Source organism: Ambystoma mexicanum, chromosome 2q, assembly GCF_040938575.1.
Source record: "Ambystoma mexicanum isolate Mex_15411 chromosome 2q, UKY_AmexF1_1, whole genome shotgun sequence".
Taxonomy (NCBI): Eukaryota; Metazoa; Chordata; class Amphibia; order Caudata; family Ambystomatidae; genus Ambystoma; species Ambystoma mexicanum.
This window is the reverse complement of record NC_090924.1, coordinates 559,993,836-560,015,870: the sequence shown is the minus strand read 5'-3', so window position 1 is coordinate 560,015,870 and position 22,035 is coordinate 559,993,836.

Genomic DNA, 22,035 nt, shown 5'->3' with positions numbered 1-22,035 from the left:
TCCACAGTCACTTAGTGCCACTAAAGATCATCTTTCCTTCTGCCACCTTCTAAAGACTCTTCTGTTTAGCTGATTTCCCTCAGGTAGCAATCCTGGCTTTCCACAGTGCCATAATGCCCTTGGGTGAATGATGCGCTATATAAATGTTAGTCAGATAAGACACTAAAGCCAACAAATAGAAGCTATTTATTTCAGAATTGTGATCCTTAGTTGTAAGAATGAGTCAGTGATGTGAATAATGTTAATTGTGTCATGAATGTGTTAAGGTGGGAAATGGGTGCTGCCATTTAGTTGCTATGTTTACATAATGATACAGAAGAACCAGGGTTAACTAATGCTCCACATTGCACATATTACTTTATCATGATCAAATATGTACTTTTAAGGCTGTAAAATATATAATTTACATTTTAGAAAATGTCAAAATGTCAAAGCATCCAGGTAGACCTAAAATATCTTCCATTTAATTGTTCATAAGATGTATGATTCGAAATAACTAACACAACTTCTCAGGAAAATATTGTGAATGGTATCACACAGCTACTTACGCAACTCATTGTGAAAAAACATATCTTTACTATTAGACTAGAAGTTATTCTATGAACCAATTGTAATCTTGAAGCAGACTTCCTGTTGGATTTTGGAGATGCAGTATCACTACAAAGGAAAAAACGCTTCTCTCCAGTGCCTTCATAATGACATGCCTGTGTAAACAAAGTATCTTTAGGATGAATACGTACCACACTACTACTGAAAGTGTTTGATTTGCTTCCCTTCAGAACAAATACAACAATGTATATATTCTGCATGAAAGTATTGTGCTAAATTATTTATTTAAAAGAAGCTGATTCAATTATTGTGTTTTTCTTAATTCCTTTATTTATTTTCATCATATGTCAACACATGTTTCGAACATCAATCTTCATCAGGGCATGCCATTTCCTATTGTTTGAAAAAGCTGATCGTCATCAAGTGTATGTAAAACTGCAGACCATATTCTTGATGTATGTTGTAATGTTGTTATCCTGATATGCTTCTATTTTACAAGTGTTCGCCAAGTAGGCTCATAGACAGACCCATTGTTTACTTATGGGGAAGAGTTGTGGGACAGTTGCGGATCGATCTCTCCACTTATTTCCGTCAGATGGTCAGTATAGATTACCAAGATCAATGCTCCCATGGAAATACCTTGAGAAGCTAAGGAACCATTACTCGTTCCTAGTGTTTGGGCCTCATTACGACCCTGGCGGTAATCGCCCGTCATTACCGCCATGGCGTAATGAGCGTTTACGCCGTGGGACGATGGCGTAAAGAGCGCCACATCACGACCCATCGCGCACGAGCATTACGCCATGGCGGTAATGCAAATAACGCCATGGCGGAAAAGGCCCCTATCGGCATTGCTAAGCGAGCAAGGTGCCCTTCCGCCAGCGTAAGTAGCGGCCACCGTAATTTACGGCCACCGTAATTAGCGGCGGCCGTAAAAGGCCAAACCGGAAATAGCGTCATCGCGCCGGAACGGGAAGCAGCCCGTCGGCCATCTTTAAAAACACAATCCATCGCCATCCTACCAAACAACACCAGACCCAACCCTGACACCTGTCCCAACCAAACACCCACCCATCCAAGTTCCCGAAAATGCCAAAATCCGTGAAAAAGGCATGTGACCACCAGCGCCAGGAGCGATTCAGCCGGGAGGAACTCTGCATGCTAGCGGAGACCCTGCAGGACAACGCAGGTGTTGTTTTCTCCCCTGAAATGACCAGGACAGCAATCGGGAAGAAGAAGGCCATCTGGGCCCTGGTGGCTGAGCGCGTCAGCGCGGTGGGGACCGTACCCCGCACCCCACAGCAGTGCCGGAAGCGCTGGGATGACCTGCGCATACGGGTCAGAGCCGTCATCTCGGCAATCCGCAACCTTGCCCAGGGAACCGGTGGAGGGTCGGAATCCCCCCTGAAACTCCAACCGTGGGAGGAGATCTGTGCTACCACCATCGGCATGGAATCCATCGAAGGCGTTGGAGGGATGGAAAGGGGAGCCCCGACATCAGGCGATGAAGGTAGGTGCCTCATACAAGACATGCCATAGTCACAGCAGTCCAATCATGTGTAGCACAAGGTTGCCCTAGAGTGTAAATGCAACACAAATCAATACTGCCCATAGCCACATGCGAGCACCACCCTGCATACACTGCTGGCACCCGCATACCTGCATCCACATACCACACCAAAAGGAGACAACCTGCATGGCACTGCCTGAAATCTGCCTCATCCACTGGCCAAAATAATGTCAACCATTGTCATTCAAAAGTCTGTATACCCATCAATAACGCCCTCCCACCTTTGCTCCACCACAGGCACAGAATCACACCCAGAGGACCAGGACACCCCTGCGCCGAAGAGGGCGAAGTCCAACAACAACCTCCCTGCACCCTCAACCTCAGCTGCAGTGAGGCAGACCCCACGACAAGCAGGTCCCACTGCAGGCATACCGGAGGTCCCACCGGCAAGCACCCCTGTTGGCAGCAGGCCAGCAGCAGCTGCTCCACCTCCACCGACATTGCCTGCCACAGAAGGCAGGGGGTCAGCGGCCAGCAGCAACATCGGGGAGACAGCTGCAACAGCTGCATGTTCTGACTCGGACATGGAGCAGGAGGTCAGAAGCCCCACTGACCAACTACATTCCCCCTGTTTCTCAGACGCCAGCCCCCATGAGGGCGACACACAGGGGCACACTGAGGCAGAGGAGTGGCCTTCCACCCCATGCCCTGTCCACACTCCACAGGAGGGGACCAGCCCCATCATCACTCCACCTGCACTGGCCATGGGCCAGCACGGCCAGCCGTCCCTCGAGGACATCACTCAACGGCAGCATCAACTGTCCGCAATGCTGGATGAGCATGCCGCGGAATGTGTGGGGGCTAGGTTTAGCATTGAACAGGCCACGGAGACACTAAGGGCGGAAGTGGCGCAGAGCACTGCCACCCTGAGGGATGCCATGCAGGCCATGTCCAGGGACATCTGTACAGAACTTGCGGCCTTGCGTCGTGCGGTCACTGGCCTCACCCACACACGACAGGACGTGCATGAACAGGAGCAGCCAGGGACATCCTCCACTGCCAGTTCTGCGCAGAGCAGCCCCGTGCGCCGTTCCGGACGCAACCTGCACTCCACAGCCAGGGGTGCCCCGGGTGCCGGGAGAGGGGGCTTGTGAAGGCCTGTGGACACTGTCACAGGCATCTGTTGACAGCTACATGGGGTGTGTTGGGGTGTGCAGGGGGGAGGTGGGAGGTGGGAGGGGGTGTGTTGGGGTGTGCAGGGGGGAGGTGGGAGGTGGGAGGGGGTGTGTTGGGGTGTGCAGTGGGGAGGTGGGAGGTGGGAGGGGGTGTGTTGGGGTGTGCAGGGGGGAGGTGGGAGGTGGGAGGGGGTGTGTTGGGGTGTGCAGGGGGGAGGTGGGAGGTGGGAGGGGGTGTGTTGGGGTGTGCAGGGGGGAGGTGGGAGGTGGGAGGGGGTGTGTTGGGGTGTGCAGGGGGGAGGTGGGAGGTGGGAGGGGGTGTGTTGGGGTGTGCAGGGGGGAGGTGGGAGGGGGTGTGACACGACAGTTCATAGTTCCAATACACTTTTTTCTTTCAAAAAAAGGAAATGTGTGGACATTTTCATTGCGTATGTGTGCTTTATTGGTGTACAGTCCACAGTGTGCATGTCCCAGAGACACACAGTGCCCCAAGTGCAGTCTCCATGCCATGAACACCAGCCGTGTGTGCTAGAAGCAGTGGTTGATGATACTTTGGCGCATGGCACGCCCCTCCTGTGCATCGCCTCCTCCATGTGGTGGCGCCCCATCTCCACCCTCCTCATCCTCATCCTCATCGTCAGGTGGTTGCAGTTCTGCGTCAGGGGGCAGGGGCACATTCCGTCTGACGCACATATTGTGCAGCATGACACATGCCATGACGATCTTTGCCACCTTCTCATGGCCATACAGGAGTGCCCCACCAGACCTGCTGAGGCTTCGGAACCGTGCCTTCAGGTGGCCGAATGTCTGCTCTATGACCACACGAGTACGTGTATGTGCACGGTTGAAGTCCTCCTCGTGCTGGTTCTGCGGGTTCCGGACTGGCGTGAGGAGCCACCTCTTCAGGGGGTAGGCTGCATCACCTGTATGTAGGCGAGAATGTATGTGTCAGTCATGTTGTCTGATCAGGAACATGATGTTCCACCATGGCTGGCATGGAACTGTTACCTTGGCTCACTTCTACATGCACTAATTGATTCACACTATGCAACCAGTATATGCTCATTGCTGCCATGGCCTGTTTTGCATGCCATCACCCTATGTATGCAGAGGGGTTTTGTGCATTGTGAGTGGCCTTCCTCTGTATCCGTTCTCTGTGTTACTCACAGCCAGGTGGAGTATGCATCATCCCCCCCCCCTTTCTGCCAGGTGGAGTATGCATCATCCCCCCCCCCCTTTCTGCCCGGTGGAGTATGCATCATCCCCCCCCCCCTTTCTGCCAGGTGGAGTATGCATCATCCCCCCCCCCTTTCTGCCAGGTGGAGTATGCATCATCCCCCCCCCTTTCTGCCAGGTGGAGTATGCATCATCCCCCCCCCCTTTCTGCCAGGTGGAGTATGCACTGGTACGTCATTCCCATGCCCACTTCCATGACATTGCACTCACCGAGTAGCCAGGATCTTGGGCCTGCATGTCGCTCCATGTAGCGTGGTATTGTGGAGTTCCTCAGGACCAGTGAATCATGGGTTGATCCGGGGAATCGGGCACAACAATGTGTGATGATCTTGTTGGAGTCACAGACCATTTGCACGTTGATAGAGTGGAACTGTTTCCGGTTGCGGTACGGTACCTCCATGGCAAGTGGAACCACCAATTCCACATGGGTGCAGTCGATGGCACCAATGCAACCGGGTATGCTGGCTAGTGCATGGAAACCCACTTTGGTGTTTGCAATCTCCTGGGCAGTCCGTGGTAATGAGATGTGGTCGTCTGTGTGCTTGAGGAGGGCATCGAGCACTTGGATGAGTGTTCGTGAGAATAATGGTTGTGAAATGCCATGCAGGTGCCCCACTGTGTGCTGGTAGGTGCCTGTGGCCAGGAAGTGGAGTACAGCCACTACCTTCAGTAGGGGGGGGATGGCGGTTGGACTTTCTATCATGCTGACGATGTCGTCGTGTGTCATGTCTACGATGGCGGTGATGGTGTCCCGGTCCAAACGGTACAGGGTGTGGATCTGCTCAGCAGTGAGGTTGTTTGGATTGGCTCTGATGCGTGGGATTGGGGGCTGCCTGCGTGGTGGCACTGGCTGTGCTGGTGGGGCTTGCTGGGCCTGCCTTGCCCTCCTTCTCCTCCTGCGTCTCCTCTGTGCTGCCTGTTGTTGTTGCTGTTGTAGTAGCACATGCATTGCTATCAGGTCCTCCAGCCCCAACATTGCTAGTCGTATTGGCATCATTGTGGAGTGTGACTGGGTGTGGGTAGGGGTGGGGTGTGCTCTTTTTGTACTCCCCTGAGTCTGTATTGCCTTCACCTGTGCTGTTTCTGTGCACCTGTGGCAGCTGCATTCACTTGAATTGGCCCTTTACGGTTGGTTCGCGATGGCGTTATTTGCACCATGGCGGTAAGGTACTTAGCGGCCTCGGTGATGGCGTTAGGTGCATGTCCGCTTGGGTCGGCATTTGCGTGCCTTTCCGCCATGGCGCTAAGTACCGTGTGGGCGGTCGCGTGCGCGCACCCTTAGCGCAGTTAGCGGCAGCGTTAACTACGATGCCGCTATTGGCATCGTAGTTTACGGTCAGGAGTCATGATCGGACCTGGCGGAAAACGATGGCGGTAAGCATTTACCGCCATCGTTTTTCACTTAGCGCCAGGGTCGTAATGAGGCCCTTTGTCTTTGAAACCCAGGCCTTCCTTTAACCCTCTTGTGTCTGTACTGGCTGACTCTTGAGGATAAATGCTTGTGGATTTGGTACACAGTTTCCTCACTGAGTAGCTGCATAGAAAAACAGTTAACAGAACTTTTATTGGGAAATGATGGCATTGGCCCTCTTTACGAGTTGGGTGGTAATTGTCAAAATGTGGCAGTAATGCAATTACTGCCACATGTATTACCTAGCCGAATTAAGGGTTCATGAAAATGGGTGCTCATTCTGCTGGTGAAATTAGCCCTGGCAGATTTAGCACTGGATGCTGGCATCTTTCGCTTCAGCTGGTGGAATTAGCACCATGAACAAAACAATACTGCTGAAACACCACCAAAAATGAGCAGAAATTCCACCAAAAACACAAAGTGTGAAGGTAAATGAAAAGAGTTGATGGAAATTAAGCCACAGGTGCACACAATTGACTCTGAAATGGTATGTACGGGTCACAACCTCCACAAACACACTTCTCACCAACATGCTTCTACTAGCAAATGCATACCATGAAGTCAGAGGCATGCACAGCAGCACCACAGTGCACAAGCAGCAGAAAGGTGAAGGAGGTGCCATACCAGGAGAGAGTCCATTCCCCAGGCCAGGCACTAACTTATGGGAATTTAATAACACTATGCCACCTCAAAAGGGAAACCAAAAAAAGAGCTATATAGTCTGATACAGAATTATCTGGTAAGCAGGATTAACATAATAGCAGCAATACCACCGCTTCTGAAGCCTGTGTCAGTGCTCCAATTTCTTGTCACACACACCTTCCATCAAAATGTGGGCATGCTGCATGGCATACACAGCCCATGTTTTCCATTGTTCTTGACCAGGTGCTGGATGAGCTCATGCAGCATGCACCCCAACACATCTCCCTGCCCACCACATGGCTACAGGTAAATGCAACAAAGGCATGCTTCTATACAGCTGGTCACTTATCTAACATTATCACAGCACTGCACTGCATGCATGTAACATTGGTGGCAACCCAAGCATCATTGTAAGTGATGTACAGAAGCAGGGAGCAACAACATTTCCTTAATGTACAGGTGACCTGTGACAAGACCTCACTGTGACACACTGGAATAGAAAAACACAAACCTATTTTTGAGTTCATATACTTCTATTGATCACTATTTTTATTTTTTTATGAGAGAACCAACATTTCTTCTAGGGTTATGATTATTTTAATGCTTCTCATTTCCTGATGCGTTCTACATCCCTTATGTTAGAGAGTGTATGCGTGGACCATTATGTATGCTGTTGTGCAACAAAAAGGAATCCAAATTTCAATCCAAGAACAGAAATACATGTAACCTAGTAAAACAAGTTACAGAGACTTGTGGGTTTACTCACTGATCATCAAACACGCTAATATCCCACAAAGAGAGGTTATACCTGTTTTGCAAGATTCTAGACCTACTCCTCATCAAGTACCTATACAATTTATAATTGATTTGGTGGCAGTGTCACTGCAGCACAGCTGTTTTGTCTTATAAGGCATGGATTTCCAGCAAATTAAAGGGACATCAATGAAGGCTCCTTTTGCCCCTAGTTTAGCCAACCTATTCATGAACCTATTCATGAAATGACATATCTGGATGGAGGCTAACATATTTTTGACATCTATTAAATTGTATGGCTGTTATATAGATGACTGTCATTATATGGCATTACAACGTCACACAGGTAAACCAATTTTAGCATGTATTAATACTTTGAATTTGAATCTCAAATTTGCAGCTATATGCAGCCAAAAATAAATTGCTTTTGCGACCTTTTCATTAAAGTAGATCAGGGTCAACTTGCAGTTATATTATATTATATCCTAAACAGACATATAGGATTACCATCTTGCAATTTGAGAGTCAACATCCTGTAAATCAGATGAAGAATATTCACTTTAATCTGTTTTTGAGGGGAAGATGAAATTGCACATGATATCAGATTTTTAAAATGTATTTATTTGGTTATTGAGGTCGGATAGCACTAATGCCAGAAAGTATGACAACAACAACATCAAATATGGGTAGCAATGCTACGATTGAAATGTATTGAAGCACCTGGATTTATATTATGAAACAGATATTATGTGTAAACTATTGAGAAGAGGAGATCCCATGCAAATGTTAAAAAGATTGCTCACGAGACCTCAATTTTATGAGACAGAAAGCCTTCTATAAGAAGAGAAATGCTCTCAATCTAACACATTAGTTTGCATTACTATTTTCTGTCCACATAGTAAGATGGGCCGGAACCTGATTTTACAGAATTGGCACATATACAAGTACATTTACCTGACTTACCAAAACCATTGTTCACCTTTCAAAAAGGCAAGAATCTGAAATATTCCATAGAACATGGTTTGCAGACTCATGATGCACAACATTATGACATATGCATCCCATTAGGACTAGAACCAATAACAGGCCATTATTGGTGTGTGAACTTATCAGTCTGTCAATTCACAATGAAGGTCAGTGAATTCATTCATGAAAATAAAGTATGGCATCTTAAAGGTCACAATAATTGTAAATCCTACAATGTTACCTATATTATTTTGTACCCATGCAATAAGTGTTAAATAGGAAAAACTCAAACACCAGTGCACTCAAGAATAAATGAACATAAATTCACAATTAGAAATTGGGCCTCATTACGACCTAGGCGGTAAGTTACCGCCTGGGTCGTACCTTTACCACCATGGCGTAAACTACGTGTGGTTGGCGGACTTACCGCCCCATTCCGAGGTGAGTGGGGCGGTAAGTCCCCATTAACCCATTTACCCTTCCCCATTCCCATTTTTGCCCAATAGGGCATAATGGGAGTGGGGAAGGCGTTAATTACGCCACCGTAAATTACGGTGGCGTAATTAACAACAGGGTCCCTTAGCGCCATGGATTTTAACACCTGCTAAAAGCAGGTGCTAAAACCTCCATGGCGCTAAGGGACCTCGGAATCAGGCGGTAAGGGTCGGCGCTGTTTACGCCGCCGTAAACCCCTTACCGCCTGGGTCCTAATGAGGCCCATTGTGTGTTAATAGCACTACTTGTGTCTCATTTTGCAAAATATCAACATAAAGTGGAAGACTGGAAATGGTTTCTCCTAGAAAAAGTAACCTAAGGGGAGTCATAACAAGTGTGGCGGTCTGGAAATAAAGTGCCAGTAATTCCAATTACGGGCACTTTTTCTGGACTGCAGTACTATGAGAGAAAACACTGGTAATACTGCACACTGTGCCACCATTGCTGGTAGCACAGTCAGCGGTTACAACGGGACCTACCGTAAGATGTGTTGGAAACAGTGACACAACAGTGTGAGAAACCTGAGGGTATTTTCCCTAGCAAACCTCAAGGGCCCCTTATTCAGTTGGTCAAGAAAGGGCGGACCCTCTCTTATCCCGACCTGGAAGGCAGACGAGTGGAGAAAGATCAGCTGGGTAGGAGATCCGGGGTTATGCTTAAGAGAATGCCCAAAGGGAGAAGTGGTATGTTACCAGAGAAGAAGACAAGGAGACTGAGATCTCTGAGTCCTTTATGGGCTGTGCCACATCTGTCCCCCTTCCTCCCATTTAATCTCTCTTACCCAAATCCACTGATCCCTCTGTATATAGCCAATCCCCTAAAATCTCAATACCATTTGTGTCCAAGAATTATCCACCCCAGAATCCCTGTTTCCTGCATTCCACCGAAACAACCCCAGGCATCCTTTTCCACATTACTTTGGTTATTTGGTCCCGAACACCCAGTTTACTCAGACAAAACACTACGGTTCCCACAATCCCCTCCATTAATTTCACGATCCCAGTTACTCCCATTTGCTTCACACACCCTACCAATCTTATCCCTCGGATTATCACTTTTCGAATCCCCAATCGAATGTACCCAATAACTACAATTCCCACAAACCCTCCAAAACCTACCCTTCCGAGGTCACCCAAAACTCAAATAAGAAGGATATGATTCTATATAACACCTCTTTCCCTTCCGACTCTGTAGGATGCTCTGACACTCAAACCTTCCCCTTTTCCAACACAAATGCTTGCGCACACCACAAACAATGGTTGTATAAAACTGTGTACCTGACATGTCCCAACCCAATCCTTTTCCCTACAGGCATAAAAGGTGAGCAAAAGGGCACAAGGCAAGCAAGGTGAGCACAGCAGACAGCACGATGAGACGGCTAATCATGCACAACAGTTCAAGAGAATAAGAAGGGTGCCAGGACTCAAGAGGGTGGCGAGGAGAGAAGTGACATTGCCCTTTATGTGGCAGGTCCTATGGAACCTTTGTGGAAGAGAGCCTACGACCGCAGACAATAGCACAAGTGTCTTGCAGCAGGTTTCAACGGTACCCAGGGCCAGGGCAAGCCTATGCGGATAAGCAGGAGCGAGGTAAGTTCCCCGCGACCGTGGAACCGGCCTTGACTTCAATGAAGAGGAGAGCCAAGCGGTTCATCACAGCTGGTGAGTCGAGGGGAGAACTGATAAGAACCGGGCTGCTTTAATTGGAAAAAAGTGGCAAGTTTAAACCAAGTTCGAGGAACTGTGAAAGAACTGAAAAGTGGTAAGGGGAGACCAGCTGCAGATGGAAACAAGCACCACATGGGTGCTAACTCAAAAGTCTCTGGTCGATCTCCATGTGAGAGAAACTACAGGTACCAGCAGGCCATAGGAGGGCCAGCGAAGTAGGTCAAAGTGATCATACTGAGGGTCAAGCAAAATCCATGTACAATCAAAAGACTTGATCTACAAACTGTATGAAAGAAAGAGAGGTGAATCCTGCAGGCAGTAGTGAATGTGAAGTTAGCAGGAGTGAACGCGATCGAGGGATCCTGACGAGAGGGGCAAAGTCTAAAGTCCAGAGAAACAGGATGTTGACAAACGTGAACCCGACTGAGGGATGTCCACTATGAACTGTTTAAAAAGACATTAAGAAAACAAGGGAAGTGAATCCTGCTAAAGAGAAAAGAAGGGTCAAAGCCCGACTCAGGGTGATCCAGCGGTGAAGCCCTAACCACATATTGGCAGTCAAGAGGGGTCCAAGCCCGACTGAGGAAGATGCAGGGCGTGAAGCTATCATCCAAAACCTCATGTCAGAAAAGAACTGATATATATAATGGTGGAATACGATATGAAGGGGGTCAGCGCCTGGAAGAGGGGGAGCCAAGGTTGAATCAATATCACCCTAAAGAACTTTCATTTGGTTAAAGGAACTTTTGATTAATTATTTTGAAGAGACATCAGGTGATCGAAGGTCAGAGACTTTCAACTGAAACGAGACTTGAACATCAGCAGTCCTGATAGTTGAAAGTTGAACTGTCATCTCGTGCTGGGAAAGCTCAATAGTGTGATGTGCACCAAGATCTCACCTTACCTGGTGCTCAAAACATGGGGAAGGGAGACCCAAGCTACCGCAACCTGACATATTATTTGAGAACACGTCTTTCTTTTCTTGAGAACTATCCCAGCCCCTTTATTGTATTTGTTGTAAGGTTTGGCAATACATTTCTTAGTATACGCCTTTTTATTTGACACAATTCCACTAGGACTGCCTTATTTTCATTTGATGGTTTACACTTACTCCCATCTTAGATTTAGGTTTAGATTAGGCGTTTTTCCAACCTACATTCAGCATTCATTGTTCAAAAAATACCCTTGAACTGTGATCACTTGTGTCTGTTTTACTTGTTGCCACCATGAGTTCCTTACAATGGAAAAAAAGCAGCGTTACGATAGTGGTTTTTCCAGAAACACCTGCACAAAAATGCCTACTGGCACATCCGTACCGGAAACACCAGCACCACGGAGCAGGCGGTGAAGAGGCCCAGGTGGCGAAGAACAGGCCACAGGTGCACCCAATGCACTGAGGTGCACACAATGAGCACTGGAACTGCTGAAAAGCATCACACACACTGACCAATAAAACCATGCTGCCACTCATAGTAGTAGCAATGGACCTGTAGGTGCTGCATGCTGGAGTGCAGCTGTATGAGCAGGAACTGCATCAGTGGCAACAGGAGGGCAGGCAGTGGAGGAGGATCAAGAGGAGGAGTGGGAGGAGGAGGAGGAGGAGGAGAAGGAGAAGGAGGATGAGAAGGAAGAGGAGAAGAAGGATGATGAACAATGCCATGCAAGTGGCGACCAGGTTGGCATGTACCAGTACCCTGCAAAAAGGCTACACCCTAGGCCCTGATTAATGAGCAGATCCATAACCTGTAGCGTCTAAACAAAGATACCTTCCTGGAACTAGTGGAGCTCAGCCAGGACGATATTCAGAGCAGCATAGGAATCCGGACAGCCATACCACCGCTGTTGAAACTGGTGTCAGTGCTGCACTTCCTTGCCACAGGCACATTTTAGCATTCAATCAGCAAGCTGCATGGCATTTCGCAGCCTACATTTTCAAGAGTGCTGGTGCAGGTCCTGGATGCCTTCCTGTACCATGTGTCCCAGCACATTGCCCTTCCAACCACACAAGCACATTTCAATGCCACAGAAGAGGTGTACAGGAACAGTGAGCTGTACCAAAATACACAGGTCATCTGTGATGCAGACCTAACAATCACCCACTGCTGCCCCTTCTTCCTGAGATCAACCCACAACTACATGGTCCTGCTAGACAGCACCCTGCCGGCATACATGGCATGGTATGGGGGACAGCAGACCTGGCTATTGGGTGAGGGAAAGCATCAACACACACACATCGATGAATGGGTACCAGGCCAAGGGCGGGAGGAGGTGTTGTCTGGCACCAATGCATGTCCCACAGCCACCATGCCAATGCAGGGCCATAATTAATTGGCATGCACAAGTGAGTTGCCACGACTAACATCAACCACACGAGACAACATTTGGAAACTTTGTCCCAATCTGAGCTGAGATGGAGAGGCACATGCAATGCACTACCAGAACCAGAATGCATCACACCCATGGACACACCACAACTGTGTGTGATCCACAGTCACATCCAATACCACTGCCATGCACCATTACCCACCATTGCCCACACACATCAGATGTGAATGTGAAAGTGAACACCAATGCACAACAGGCACTGCAGAGTGTACACTGGTGCAGGCACAGTGTGCTGTGCTAGCAACGCAATCAGGGTAGCACTGGGGTCGGGTCCCAGTGGAGACTGAAGGGAGAGGAGCAAACCGTCCATGCCATTCCATGAATGTCCATAGCAGGACCAAAGTGGGGATTTGCCTCCCATGCATTCTGTGCAAGTGAGCCTACATGCAATGTGCATGCAAGTCTATCACAGTGAAACCTGCATTGCAAGTGTTATGTTATGTTTTCGGAATGCAAAGGTCTCCCAAGGGCATCTTGGAGCTAGAAAGCAAAAGTGACCGTTAAGGAGAAGGTCAAATCTGATTTAAAGAAGAGTCTTCAGAGAGCAGTGAAAGGAAAAATGATTATCGTTGTATGAAGAGAAAAAAGGAAGGAGTTTCAAGCCCTCGCTGCAGCAAGGGAAAACGGATTGAGAGCAAAGTGTTCTGGGGGGAACGTAGGCACAAAATTTGTTCTGGAGATATTCAGCTCCCAGTTTGTAAAAAGCTCTGTGGACAATACATAGAGATTTAAACACCACACACTTTTCGACAGGAAGCCAATGCAGCTGACGTAGAAAGGGAGCCTTAACCAAAAGGAGGATGAAGCAGAGCACTAACGCCATATTCTGCAATAGCTGGAGTCAACTAATCAAGTAGGCAGGATGAGCCAGGCCGGGGGAATTACAGTAGTCGACACCACTCATAACTAGAGCAGAGAAAACAGGAGCATGGGATTGAGAGGGAATGTAAGGCAAGACCTTACGAAGAGTTCTTGATTTAAGGTGGCCAACTTAACATACATCTTCCACTGTAGTCAGCACTGGGCAGGGTCCGAAGCAAGCTGTCCAAAAGCCTGAGGTCCAAAACACAGAGGGGGAAGCTGATCCAACAACCACCACCTCTGGCTTCTCACCATTCAGTTTCAGCCAGTTCCTGGTCATCCATCCACCCAGACCCTCCAAGCAAACCCTAACCGGACAGCGATAGCAGGACGCGACAGATCTGGCATAAATAATTTGTGTGTCATTGGCATAGGAATAGCAGAGGAAGCCGTGGGAACGGATGAGACCCAGAAGTGGCTGGCTGTAGATATTGAACGGGATAGGTGACACAGCAGAGCCTTGTGGGACTCAAAAAGACAGAGATGCTAGTTTGGAGGGGAAGGGGGAGAGAAAAATAGATTGTGTGCGACCCAAAAGAAAAGAAGAGAACGCAGTAAGCACCTGGCCAGAAAGGCCTGCAGAAGATAATCAGGCAAACAGGGTGGGATGGTCCATTAGGTCAAACACTGCTGAAAGAAATATCTATTAAAAGCAGCGCACCCATGCCACCCTGGTCAGCCAAATGGGCCAGATCATCCACCACTTATACAAGAACAGATTCAGTACCCCGACGGGGGCAAAAGCTATATTGAAAAGGATTAAATAAAGAAGATTCAAGCAATTTCATAGAAAAAAAGAGAAGTGAAATAGGACGGAAATTGCACAGAATTGCAGGATCCAAAGAGTTTTTTTTTTTTTTTTTTTAAATAGAGGAATCACCAGCGCATGCTTCAGCTCATTGGGGATGAGGCCTGAGGGAAAAGAGTCATTCACTGCTGCTGTGAACTCAGAAATAATATCAACCAAAATATTTTTGATACTATATAGAGGAATAGGATCCAAAGGGGAGGCATATTTGAGTTTATTAATAGCTGACAGAATGTCTGAGAAAGAAAAGGCTGGAAAAGTGCACCAGTCCAAGTTCGGAGTGGTCTTCAAAGAGGGTGTGGTGGACATAGAGAGATGAGAGCAAGACCCAATGATCTTGCTCCGAATGGTAGCGATCTTAACATCCTCCCATCTTGGGAGGATAGCCCAAGGGCAACGTGCTCACCTTGGAAGCAAGAGGACACAGAGCGACACAGGTTTCGATCCCGGGGTCCACGCTTAGAAACCTCTGGGTATTAAACATGTTATTAAATAACCTATCATATCATATCACTAAAAAGAATTGACGAGTCACAAAGATCCTGAGGCGAAATAATATTTGAATGAGACAGATGAGGACAATGACTAGACAAGGCTAAATAATACCTCAGGTTGAACAAAAGCAGGATCTACCTTCATTGCAAAGTAGAGTTGCTTAACAGAAAGGTTAACAACTGTGGCTTGGTGAAGGAGAACTTTGTCAACTAGCCTAAAGCTAATTCTTCATTTTCTTTCTGCTTGCCTGCGAGATAGCCTAAGAGACTTAAGGTCATCAGTATACCAAGGTTCAGATGGACAAGTTTTTAATATGGAATGTAATAGGAGCAATAGAGTCAGCTGCCTTGGTAAATGCAGCAGACCAAGTGGTCAAATTACAAGAGTCAGACAAAGCACAGTGAGAAACAATATGAGTTGCTAAGTCCTGGTGAGAGGCAGAATGCCAACTTCACTTCGTAAATGGTTGTCCCAATCACTATGAGGGAATGGTCTCTAACAACACTGAAAATGGAACAACATGATGGTCGGACTAAAGAACCGGAAAGGCCAGAAAGACAGAGATGATAGTTGCCAGGTCAAAGATAAAATCAAGGATATTGCCCAGCCTATGAGTCTGATAGGTGGAAAGGTGGAGTAGACCTAAATCCAACAGAAAGTGAGATAGCATAAGCTTGCTAGGCTTTTTAGCTGGGATATTAAAGACTCCAGCAATGGGTAGATTGGGGTATTTCTGCTAGTGTTCGGACACAAAGACTGGAAAGTCCTGGCAGACCACCTGATCAAGCCCAGGAGGCCGATAGACATGCAGAACACAAACAGTGGTAGATGCAGATATTTGAATACGGACAAGTACACATTCCATTTCAACACTACATTCAGTCACTATGGGAGTAACTTTAAAAGAAGTTTTGAAAATCATTGCAATACACACCCACCCCAGGATGAGTGGAAAGGCGGTCACAACGCAGAATGTCATAGCCTAGAGGCAGAGCTCATATGACAGAAGGATCAGAATGATCACGGAGCCAGGTTTTGGAGATGCAAAGCAAATCCAGTTCATGATCATCTATAAGATTATAGCAATCCTGGGCATGGGCTACCTGAGAGCAAAAAAAGTCAGAGGAGAGACCTCCGCTCCACACCCATGTGTCATACTCAGCGGGGCCATACTAAATCCTGGTAGAAAAATAGTAGAATCACACGCTATAGTCAATAAGGCACAGAGGGATATATTGCAAGACATATTAGATGGGGGGCAAGCCGCAGTCTGAACACAGATGAGCACAGATAGGCTTGACTTAGGTGCGACTTCAGCACACAAGGTTCTCATCCGCTTTGCTCATCTGCTGCGCTTCCAGCCAGCCTCTCCTTACACATGCAGATACCACACTAGCCAAACCCCTCCCACTGAGGGGGAGTCGACAGTGAAAACAGAACGCAGAGCAGCGTGTCTCAACAGGAAGCCAGGCACCTTCCAGCCGTCAAGTACAAGGAGATAACAATTAAAAGTTGATAAAACAATGAACAGCAGTTAGGCGTCCAGTCAACTGCCTGCACACAGTGCCATCTCCTGGGTCTGGGGCAAGTGACAGTGATGGTGAGAGGTGCATGTGCTATTGTGGGCTCAAAGTTCTGGTGGTACTAGTCATTGTGTGAACCCTGATGGTAAGGGATCCATCTTATGCAGGCCTTGCTGCTAGTGTGCATGTGTAGCTGGATACTGTATGTCTGATAGGAATGTTTTTGAAGCATGAAATGAAGAGACTCACCCAGAATAAGGCTGTTTGGCACAATTTCATTCAGAAGTGGACATCAGAGTTCATCATGTTTTATGCACACGTGTGTGGGGTGACATGCTATGGTGGTGAGGGAGGGACCAGTGACCTAGCAGACACTATAGGGAAATTATGTTCTTATTAATGAAAGGTTGGTGATGTTCATGCTTGATATTTCTTGAGATAGGTCCCCTTCCCTCGGTGTGACATACCTACGGCCCTGATAGCTGGGACGACTTAATTGTTTGTCAACAATGTGCCTTACGTTGACTACCAAAAGATCACAACGATTTCATGAAATGTTTGGTTTCCCTTCATATGATTTGAGTCTTTGAGAAATGGACAGTAGTCTGCTTACTGGGGTCTGTTTGCTTGGTTCCTCCAACCTCTGCCATTGCAATTGCTTCCAGGCCAGCCATGTGTAGGATGGTGCTGACAGTCTCCTCTCATGCACTTAAATACATGATCAAGGGGAAGATAAGGGAATAGCAGAGTCGGGAATAGATACTACCAGCCAAAGAAGGGAGTGATGCAGTGGGGCTTTGGATGATTTGTGATAGCCTGGGTGTATTAACATCCTGCTAGCTGGACCATACTTATACAAAACAGAAGTGGCAGGCATGTCCTAAAGTGTTGTGATAGTTGGGTTGTGTTTCCAAGCTAGATTTAGAGAATTGTTAGTACACAGTGCAGTGATAATGCATGAGGGTCTCAATAGTAAGCTCAGGCACGCCTGGAAGTTTGGTACTTATTTGCCAGTGCATCTCGATATGGTGTGCCCCAGGTCAAACTCCAGAATGTCATTTCTGGCTGCCAAGCCTGAGCCGTGAGTGTAATATTCAATGATAGACTGTGTCTAACGGTGAAGGCTTTTGGAACATGAAGTAAGGGAATAGAGTGGTCAAACCAGTACAATGAATTTGAAAAAGCCTGGCATAAATAGTAGTGAAATGCTAAGGAAGTTGTTGTTTGAATGAAATGACAAGAAATCTGTTGTGACAAAAGCTTGAATTAAACTAAATGTTACAAATAAAAAAAAATAAAAAAATAGTATTTTGATTTGTATGACCAGCAAGGGTTATTAACTGATGGATTGGAAACTGACACATTCTGGAAAATAAATGTCCAAATAAAGGATAGTATTACTATCATTAAAAAGAGTTATACCTACAAAGTGTTGGGTCCAAACAGACTTAGTAATATTGTATTTAAAAACTGGTCAACCATCCTGTACAACAACTTTGACAATATTCTAGAAAAGAAAGCAATTCCTGATAGTTGGAAATTAGCAAATATAGTTCCAATTTATTTAAAAAGAAAACATAGATAAAGAATCTCCAGCCAACTACAGGCCAATTGCGCTCCTGGATGTGCATAGCAAAATTGTTGCCAGGTTAACTTTAAGAAAAATAAAAAAAAAAATGGGCTTCTGATAACAAGCTGCTTTCTAGATGCCAAACTGGCTTTATAAAAGGGGTGCGGACAATTCTGAATGTTTATTTGATGGATCATTTAAACAGCCTGGGAAAAAGATGCCCCCCTCTAGTCATAACATGTATAGCCATTTCTATGGCCTTTGACACTGAAATGGATGAAACTGTGGCATAAATTAAGAGAATGTCAACTTCTGGTGTGCCTTCTAGAAGTGATGATGGAAATACATAGAGGTGCAAAAATATGCATAAGATTGAATCTGCAGAGCATCATCAAAAAGGGCATTCCCACCTCTAAGGGATTGAGGCAGGGATGCGAACTGGCGCTTTGATTATTCAACCTATCAGATAGGGGCAAATATCTGGAACAAGCTGCTTTTATTTCTCCTAGAGTAGGGGCTCCAAAGATGTGTTGGCTTGCCTATGCCGACGATGTAATCCTTCTGAATCACACACAAATTTGTCTCCAAAAACGAATAGATGCCTTTACAATGTTCACCATTCAAATGAACTACGCATTAATGCAAACAAAACTAAGGTGATGCGTTTTACTAGAACAGGCAAAAAAACACTAGATAGACCTGGAGAATAGGTGACTCTCGTTTTATAACTGTAGAGGAACTTACCTATTTGGAGTTCAAACAGAGAGCCTATGCTAATAGAGGAGTACTCAGGACTGACTTTGAGAGACAGGCAAATATTTACGTCAGTAAGATGAAGCATGTGAACTCAAAGTATGGACGATTCTCAATGTTGCCACTGATCCCATTTTATAAAAGCAAAGTGATTCCAGCATTGGTATATGGTATGGACATAAATCACCAGACAAAGAATATTGATTTGAATAAGGACAAATCTGGAGAGGAGTGCTGTCACTTCCAAACTGTAATGGTATGTCCACCTAGCTTATGCTGGAGTGTTCCTTCACCTGGGTTGGTGATGATTGTGGTAGAGGGTTCTGGTCACTCCCTGCCCATCCCTTGGGGGGTCCTTACCTACCTAAGTTTCCTATGTGGACATGAGTTGTTAGGGTGTCCTCCCCCTACCCTCCGGTTAGGGAAGATTAAGTTAGGGCCATGGGTTACTCCTTAAGGTTCTTGTTTCCCGTTGGGTGCATGCTTCCTAGTCATTTGATTCTGGTTCTGGAGCATAAAGCCACATTTTCAGTAGTTTCCTGAATTCCAAATGATCCCTTGTGTTGCGTTTGTTTTTTGGTATTGCTGCCAGGGTAGAGAAATATGATCCTCTGAATTTCCTTTATTGTATGGTTTTGGTTCTAAGCGAATGTCATTGCTTGATCTAAGTGGTCTTGCGTATTGGTAAACGGTTATCTTCTCATTTAGGAACTCTGCCTCCTTGGCCGTGAAATATTCTGTGTGTTATGCACATTGTTTTGAACTTTATTCACTCTTTAATTGATAACCAGTGAAGCATTTTCAGCGCTGGCATAATGTGTTCTCTTTGTGATAGTTTGACTAGGGGGTCTGGTGGCAGCATTTTGGATTCATTGACGTTTCTTTAATATTTGTTCTGGCAATCCTAGGTATAGGCTGTAGGTGTAGTCTACTCTGGACATGATGAGTGCCTTGATGGCGAGTTTTTTATGGCTGAAAGAAAGGAATAGCAGGATCCTTTTTTAGCGCATGTAGGTGGACGAAACATTTCATGATTATTGTGTTTACTTGTGGCTCAAGTGTTAGATAACTGTCCTTCAAGGTTTTTTACTATCGTTGATGGAGTCGGGGCAGTTCCGAGTTCTGTTGGCCATGGGATGTTGTGATTGTTTTCCCTGCTTTGGATTTGATAATTATTTCTGTTATTGTCATGACCACTTAGGTATCCCCACACACAGACACCACATATCATGGTCCTGTCAGACCAAAAGCCCAGAAGACTAAGGGAAAGGCAAGCTGGGTGAGTTCCTGGCACATTTGGCCCCTATCACATTGCCCTTGTGGTAAAGTGAGGGGGCTAAAGGCTTCCTGGTTCTCCCAAGATGGCAGTGTATCGGGCCAAAGAGCTGCACCATCAGAAGCTGTCCTGTTGCTGGGTGTGGCTGGCTATATAAGCTACACCCAGACAGCCAGCCGTGCTTCTCGTGATTCTGCCCTTCCAGGCACCATGACGTTTACTGGTGGTGATTCCGCTCCAAACCTGTAAAGAAGAAACACTGCATCAAGGGGTGAACATCTGAGCAACGGATCCAGAAACTATATTCTTTACCCCCCTTTGAAGTCGCAAGGCTCGGCCTTCTGTGCATTTCAATTCCGCCGGCTCACGTGTCTCCACTGCTACACACTGCAATGCGGTAGCTTCGGGCATGCTCACAGCTGATTTGCAGCCCAGCTCCTGGTCGATCTTCATCCCTGCAATCCAGGACATCGCACCACAGCTCCTGCTTCTCGCGCGATGCATGAAGGAAGAAGACAGACAATGTATTAGCAAGGCAAGTTACCCACTGAACTTAGCACACATAAGGATGTAAGAACCTTGCATACTTACCAGGGGTCAAGTCCTAAAAATTTAATTGGGGGGACTCATCAACAAATGCACTGGGATGCGACGTCATCAGAAATTAGCATATTAACATGAAATATGCACATTTCATTAAATTGGCTTTCCATAACCACCCAAATTGCGCAGGACGAATGGCATTTGCCTTTCATAAACTCAACACACACACAAAACCAAGAGAGAATATTTTTTCTAATAGCATTTTTAAAAACGTTAAAAGGTCTGCATGTTTTAAACTCCAAGAAACACGGCAAATGTTTTCCCTGGAACTTGCAGTACCGAAATGGTAAATTTCACCTTTAGGTGTTTGCCCACTGTTCATCAGGTTATATAGTGCAGTGGTGGAGAGTCCGGCCTACAAACCTGACGACTATGGTTCGATCCTTGCATTCAGCATAAATTCAAAGAGGGGATTCAATGTTGTTTCTCATTTTAGCTGGGGGGGGGGGGGGACTGAGTCCACCCTCTGAGAAAAGTGATCCCTGGTACTTACCCGAACTGAAAAAACCTTGCGTACTTACCAGAACTGCACAACCGTTCATACTTACCCAAACTATACAAACTGTATATACTTATCTGAACTGGGAGAGGAATAAGGCAAGAGCAGTGGCCAGCAAAACCCACCATGCAGTCTTCTGAATGAAGGAGTCACACGGCAAGCGCCGCAGCCAACAGATTGTACTGCTGTGTTACAGAGACACACAGCCCTCCTGAACTAAGGAAACACACAGCGAGTGCCGTAATCAGCAAATCGCATATCTTCACGTGCGCATACCGCAAGCAGCAGCGAGTCAACTCTATATAGACATAGCCTGCACTTGGGAGCAATAAACAGCTCACATTGCAGCAATCAAAGCAGAGAGACGTTTAATTCATGTTCAAGTCGCAGCCGGTCTGGGCTTGAACCGCAGTGAAGTAACAAAGTGCATCAACTAATTGCATGAACAACTGGCTCCCCTGCATGTGGAAGCAGGACGGAGAGCCCACCGTCAATAAAGCTCAGGTGAGCAGACCCCTAAAAGGGAAACAGAACCAGGAGACCCAGGGAGGAGGGGAAGGACCTAAGAGGGCATAAGCTAATACCTGTTCTTTCACATCAGTTGCAGTTCCATAGACAGAATTTCCCAAGGACCCCACGCCCCAGGTGAAACATTCCCCGAGGCTCCAGGTGCTTCCACAGAGACAAGGTAAGCGTAACAGTTATTGTGTGATACCAAACATAATGGAGCACAGCATTTCAAAGCAGGGCAGATCACAGTGAAAATATGATCGGGTAAGCCTACCACATAACATAATCATGTTACAGCAAATACAAAATAATTGTGAAGGTTTATGTCCATTGCAGATGCATGCATGT